Raw genomic sequence first — 5695 nt, 5'->3', positions numbered from 1 at the left:
TCCTCCTCCTCTTCCTCCTCTCCTCCTCCTCATCCTCCTCTTCCTCCTCCTCTTCCTCCTCTCCTCCTTCTCCTCCTCCTCCTCTTCCTTCTCCTCTTCCTCCTCTCCTCCTCCTCCCCTCCTCCTCTTCCTCCTCCTCCTCCTCCTCCCCCTCCTCCTCCCCCTCCTCCTCCTCCTCCTCCTTCTCCTTCTTTTTCCCAGTTGCACCATCAACATCACCATCTCCATCTTCATCATCATCATCTTTCTCTTTCTCGTCCAGTGCTTGTCTCTCCAACTGTTTTGCTACTTCATCCACGGAGGCTCCTGATTCTTTATCAAGTTCTTGGTGTGCTGCTGACACAGCCCCAATGCCCTTCTTCTTCAGCCTTTTCTTTTGGCGGCTTCCTTGTCCGTGCTGGAGGTTCCCTCTTCCCTGTTGTCTGGATCCAGGTCGCCATTCAGGTGGCCCCCGAAGGACGCTGCCTCCTCCACGCCTGCCATGTTGCCCGAGAGAGAGAAAGAGATGGAGAGAGGGAGAGAGAACGAGCGGAGAGGGCCTGCTCCTTCTTCCTGTATTTTTTATTTTTAAAAAAGGAAAAAAAGTGTGAGTGAATAATGCTGAGGCAAGTCACGTGACTTCAGCTTGGGCCCTCGGCTTGCAGGCAAGTTTCATGCTGTGAAGGGTTACAGGCTGTCCTGAGTCAGAAAGCCAAAAGTGTAGGCCTCTGTTTTGGTACAGATACTAATTTATAGTAAAAAAGGATAAGATGGTTACTCTCCACTTAGACTAGCCACCCATAGAGACCTTCATTCAGGTGATCAAAGCAGCAGAAAAAAGAATCTTTAGGCCAGGATCCCTCGAACATCCAGACCAAGTGCCCTATATAGTTACCTAAATAAATCTAACAAGAGAACACCCTTTCCCCGATAAAAACCTTTTTTCCCCAAGACTCTTGTAGGTTCTGGCTGTCAGGAGTGCTCTTCAGGACCGAAGAACCAGAGAGAATACCAGAAAGAAAGAGTGTTCCCTCAGACATGAGGGCATCATCAATTGATCAGACCATAGTCAAAAGCAGGTTGCTTCTGACCAGACCTGACTGGAGTCTTCATTCAGCAGAAGGTAAGGGGCACCAAAGCCCTCACCAGATTCCATTGGCTGGTCTCAAAGGGGCTCTCTGAGGCCCCCACTAATTTTGAGCGAGGCATGTGAGGTTAAGCAGGGATCAGATGAGTTTCCCACAGCCTTTCTAGAATAACTCACAGAGACATTGCTATTAGATACCAGAAAAAAGTTTCAGAGGCTAGAGAGACTGCAGGATAAGTCGTTAAAAGATTTAGTGTAGGTTGCTGAAAGATAAAAGAGAGATGAGAAAAAGAAAGATGACAGGATAGGAATTTCCAGAGAAGCTTGGCTATAGTAGTTAATGGAAATCAGAGAAGGGAGACTTCAACCAAAGGGAGATAGAAAACTCCTTGAAAAGGACCAGTGTACACTTTACAAGTAAAAAAGCCAGTTGCTGAGCCCGAGAGAGTGCCCTAACAAATAGAAGCCAGGGTCAGGAAATCCCAGGCCTTGGGGAAAACACCCCCAAATGGCGAAGATATTAGCTCTGAGTGAAAATTCATGGACTAACCAAAATATGGTAGACCAAGAGATGGGCTAGGTGTCCCATTCATTTATGGTCATCCCAAACTTTCCCTGCCCTCTGTTGGGTCAAGACTTACTACCCAGGATGGGGGCCCAGATGCACTTCATGCTCAATTGGCTGCAACTAATTGGCCCAAAAGGAGAACCCATGGGTAGAGAAAAAGACTTCTGCTGCTGATCCCTGCCAGGAGCCAAGGCAACCTGCTTTACAGATGGCACCAGCTGGTCAGAGACAAGCTGGTGCTACTGTGGTGGATGGCACAAATGTCATCTGGACTGAATTTCTACTCCCCATGCCCCAGGCTTGTTGGTGCAGAAAGCAGCCTTGGATCTTGGAGCTGGCAAGAAAATTAACATCAACACAGATAGCAGGTATACCTTTGCCACACACAGCCCATGTCCACAGGACTATATACCGAGAGAGAGAAGACTGTTCACATCAGAAGAAATCTTAGATCTCTTGGATGCCCCGATGAAGCCAGTAACTGTGAGTATTCGTTGCCCTGGACACCAGCAGGGAGGAGACTCAGTGGCCTGAGATAATAATCAAACAGATCAAGACTCAGATTGCTAGCCACCCTGTCAACTATTACCTAGAGAAAAAGGGGCAATGGTGCACACAAGAAGGGAGAACTATATGCCCCAGAAAGCAAACAAGACTTACGAGGCTAAATGCACAGATAGACTCCTGAAAAATTAGTGCATCCAAACAGTTAAGAGATGTTAGGTATATGATAGACTTCAGGTTTTGGGCCAGAGAGATGGTAAAACAGTGTAAGTTATGCCAGCAAGCAAAGGCTAATGAGGCTTAGAGTAAACAGGAAAAATACCTGTGGGAGACAGCCTAAAATATATTGATAGACAAATTTTACAAAAATTAGGCCAGAAAGATATAGACAAATCTTCCTGAGATTTAAAGTATCCGAGGTAATTGAATCAGGTAACGGGTCTTGCTTTTGTTTCTAAGGTAAGTCAGAAATTGTTAGAGATATTGGGGACTGATTGGAAGCTCAATTGTTCATACTGTCTCAAGAGCTCAGGGCAGATAGAGAAAATGAACAGACTCTTAAAACGAGGCCTTAACTAAACTGCCCTCAGAAACTGGCACTGGCTAGTGTCCCTTGTCTTATCCCTGTTCTGAGCCCAGAACACCCTTCTTGTGTGAGACTCCACTCCCTTGACTCTGACTCTTGACTCACCCCCGCTCTCAGAAATGACTTTTCAGGTTAATAAGAGGCTGTTCTTGGTCCTGCTGACCTTCCTGACCTCCACTGGGGAGGACTTCATATGACTCGGACCAGCACCTGCACCTGATGCTGACTGGAGAGTAGCTGGACACCTGGGAGATCCCTTCAAGCTCAAGATCACCTGCAAGGCCAAAGAGCATCAGGCTGTAACTCCTGAGATATCCCCACCCTAGAGGCACAGGGGTAGAGATTACCCTAAATGTCAGAGATAAGAGACTTTTAAATCGAAACAGTGTCCTAGATGCTGCCTTAGAGGGTGGGGCTTAGAGAGCATTCACTCAAAGTTAAATGACAATCTGTGATTCCAGGATTGGAATCATCCACAAGAAAAAGGGAGGAATGTAACACTTTTGGGTCTAAATGTAGGATTTTTGGGTCTCAATAATCCCACTGTCCCAGGACACATCCTGGAAGGGGCACATTCCTTAGTCAGAGGACACTTGCTGGATTAACATTCAGAGGAGGAAGGGAGAGGCTGATTAACATCCCTCAGACCACAGGGGAGGGAACCAAGAGCATAGATACAGTCCAGAAATCAGGAAGCTGAGCCTTTAACATAATAAATCTGGGCAAAAGAAAGACACTCCTTGTCATAATCTTAGTCACCTAGAGACTAAACCTGGAAAGGTCAGACTTTGTGGTTTGTCCTCATGAACTCTACTGTACCCATAAATACTGTACTCAGCTCTTGTTCGGCACGCTCTTGCCTGCATGCTAGAGAGTCCTACTGCACTAGTTTCATTAAACTGAACCTCATGTGATTGCAAAAAAAAAAAAAATCAATCCAGGTGCCTTCTGGTGATTAAAAGAAGAGACAGTTAAAATGTTTAAACTGAGAGATCCATGTGTGTATATCCATGCCATTGGATTTTGTCTGGGGATAGAAATCCTTGTAAAGATCTGACCATCAGGGTAATGAAACATTGCTAGAAATGATTTCTCCTGGTATTTTTTTATTTTTAATATGTGACTTACAGAGAAAAATCAATGAATTACTCAGTCTTGTAAGAAGTTTATGCATGGTCATCCTATCATTTTTCACAGCTGCCATTCACATGGCTCCTGAGACTTTAGTGAAGGTCAGCACTAATCTAGGTGGTTAAGAGGCTCAGATGTCTGGATGCAATTTACTGAATTCTGTTTCAGCAGGACTTCGGTACATTTAAGAATTATGTTTTTTTTTATAATGTTTGCATATAGATCTCTGTATACACTCCCAAAGGAAGTTCACAGCTGCCATAGGAAGCCTCCCTGATGACTGGTGATCTAGGTTCTGTTCTAAGCATGCAGCAAAATATAGCTAGGAATCATTTCATTGACTTCATTGAATATTTTTTTGGTCAATCTTGTTTGTTTCCACCCTTGATCTCTGAGTCATCCAACTTTTGACTTTTTGGCTTTCAGGTAGGATGGGTCATGGGCTCTCTTATTGGACCGTTGGTAAGCCATTCCCATATTCTCTGAGCCAAATAACGTACCAATCAACACATTTTGCAGGCAGTATAGTTGTGGGAAAAAGGGTTTATGGCTCAGTTTATGTCTCGGTCTCATGACTTGAAGACTTCCCTGGTTACTGATGGTTACTAACTCAGGCTCTGTATGCTTCTATACTTGAAGTCCTCACTCGGGTTATACTTAAAGGTACTAAGAAGTTTTTACTGCACTGAGGTTTCCAAATTGCTCTTCAAATGCTCCCTATTCCAGTCATCTTTCTCTGGTCTCTCACCCTCCATTTCTTCCTCCTCATCCTCCTGATTATTCCTGTCCACTGAAAAAATTTATTCGACTCCTTCTTTACAGGGAGTTTCAAGTTCACCCTGTGGAGCTGAAATCATCACTTACACTCTCTGGGCCTGTGAACTGTGGTGTCATTATCTTTTACTTAACAGCTAATAACTACTTATAAGTGAGTACATGCCCTTTTAGTCTTTCTTGATTTAAATTGCCTTGCTCAGAATGGTTTTTTCAATTCCCATACATTTTCATGCATGTTCATATAGTTGTTCATAATGATGTAAACATAGTACTCATATATAAAATTATAAAAATATAAAATGTAAATGAAGATCTAAGAATCATGTTACTTTATAAATTGTGATACTTTACAAATTGTGAGGAGTGGGCATTTCCAATCACTACATGTAGGGTAGAATATTGTACAATACGTTTAACATCTAGGAAGTCATTTATCACATCATTTGCTTAACACCACTAAATACATAGGTGAGGATATTCATTAAAATATTTTTTGAAACTAGCAAAAGGTTTCTATCATAAATGCAAAAGAAATTGTTAAATGGTTTAAGATATGTCTATAATAGGATGGTGTTTAGGCATTGATAATAAAGACTTTTACTGAACAGATTCTTTTTCTATTTCTCACACACTCTATGTTTCTCTCTGTCTCTGTCACACATATGTGTTTTACTGTGAAATTCTAGATGATAACCAAAATAGGAATATATGATATACTGTTATGGAAAACTATAGTGGGAGGATTAAATGGGGAAAGGATGGAAGAAATCGGTAAAAGATTGACTATGGAGGGTGGCTATCAATACTAATGACTGTTTGAGGGCCCATATGAAAAGCGGATTCCTAAAATATATTTGGACTAAAAATGGAGTCATCAAATACTGGAGGAGACATTGCCAATCACACATTTCACCAACAAGTGAAAAATCCAGTACAAAAATATAGATTACATTAAATTAAGTGGTTGGCCAAAAGGGCCCAAAGACACCAACTAACAATTCAGGTTTTCTCCAAGTTTTTAGTTGCTCTGCACAAACTGAAAGAGAGGCTGTATTGCTAAACA

General features: G+C 42.7%; 1 pseudogene; it reads right to left on the bottom strand.

The window, feature by feature from the left end:
* The window catches only part of LOC114632756, a 2221-nt pseudogene extending 1738 nt beyond the window's left edge, over nt 1-483 (bottom strand).
* Between the last annotated feature and the right edge of the window lie 5212 nt (nt 484-5695).

The sequence above is a fragment of the Grammomys surdaster genome, unplaced genomic scaffold, assembly GCF_004785775.1.
Source record: "Grammomys surdaster isolate TR1022 unplaced genomic scaffold, NIH_TR_1.0 414, whole genome shotgun sequence".
In the NCBI taxonomy this organism is placed as follows: domain Eukaryota; kingdom Metazoa; phylum Chordata; class Mammalia; order Rodentia; family Muridae; genus Grammomys; species Grammomys surdaster.
Note: the sequence above shows the minus strand (reverse complement) of the source record. Positions and strands in the feature narration are given on the sequence as shown.